This window comes from Diaphorina citri, unplaced genomic scaffold, assembly GCF_000475195.1.
Source record: "Diaphorina citri unplaced genomic scaffold, Diaci psyllid genome assembly version 1.1 scaffold23434, whole genome shotgun sequence".
In the NCBI taxonomy this organism is placed as follows: Eukaryota; Metazoa; Arthropoda; class Insecta; order Hemiptera; family Psyllidae; genus Diaphorina; species Diaphorina citri.
Window position 1 is genome coordinate 1 of NW_007400777.1, and position 815 is coordinate 815.

At 42.9% G+C, this 815-nt stretch overlaps 1 non-coding gene across 1 annotated transcript; it reads left to right on the plus strand.

The window, feature by feature from the left end:
- The first annotated feature begins 176 nt into the window (after positions 1–176).
- On the plus strand, positions 177–295 carry LOC113473295. Its single transcript, XR_003395311.1, has one exon. It is a non-coding gene; the product is annotated as a 5S ribosomal RNA (ribosomal RNA).
- Positions 296–815: the final 520 nt, after the last annotated feature.

An 815-nucleotide genomic window follows, 5' to 3' on the forward strand; every position in this document is an offset into this window, starting at 1 on the left:
ATGAACGTTGGCGAGAGGGGAGGGCAATTTTTTTTAATCTGAAGACCCCTCTTCTATCTATCAGCTGATCACATTGTGAGGCGTCACAAACACGTTTTAATCCCTCATCACCTGCCAGGTAAACGATTAGGATTAGATTATGGTCTTTATTAGGGAGAATGATTTCTCTCTTCCTCGCCAACGTTCATATCACGTTGAATACACCAGTTCTCGTCCGATCACTGAAGTTAAGCAACGTCGAGCGTGGATAGTACTTGGATGGGTGACCGCTTGGGAACACCACGTAACGTTGGCGTTACCTTTTTATTACTTTTTTTTAATTCCAGCACGTAATAATCATGCCTTATCGGCCACTCATCCAGGCACAGACCACTCTCGACGGCGCTGGACTTTTGTGTGTTTTTTTTAAGATGTGTCCAAACATAGTCGACCGGCCGTCTATGTTTGGAGTCATCTTTATGTTTTCAATGTTGCAAAATATTTATCATCGAGCCTCTGGCTCATAATTATGCATTTTACACCTATAAAGCTGTGTCCATCGACATCCATCGATGTCAACTGAAACAGTCCGCACTGCCTCGACAACATAGACTCACCTCGTCGATCGACGCGACGGCCGACGACTTTGTGTGGACTCAACTTCAGGTTTACAACACATTGGGAGCGTAATATTAGTCGCTCTTTCATAGGTTTTGATTTTCAGGATACTCCGCGGTACTAAAATGTCGCTCTACTATACGCTTCCAATTTGCGATGGGCCTTATTAAGTGTGTGCAATTTTAAACTAAACTGAAATAAAAACTGTAATATTGCGA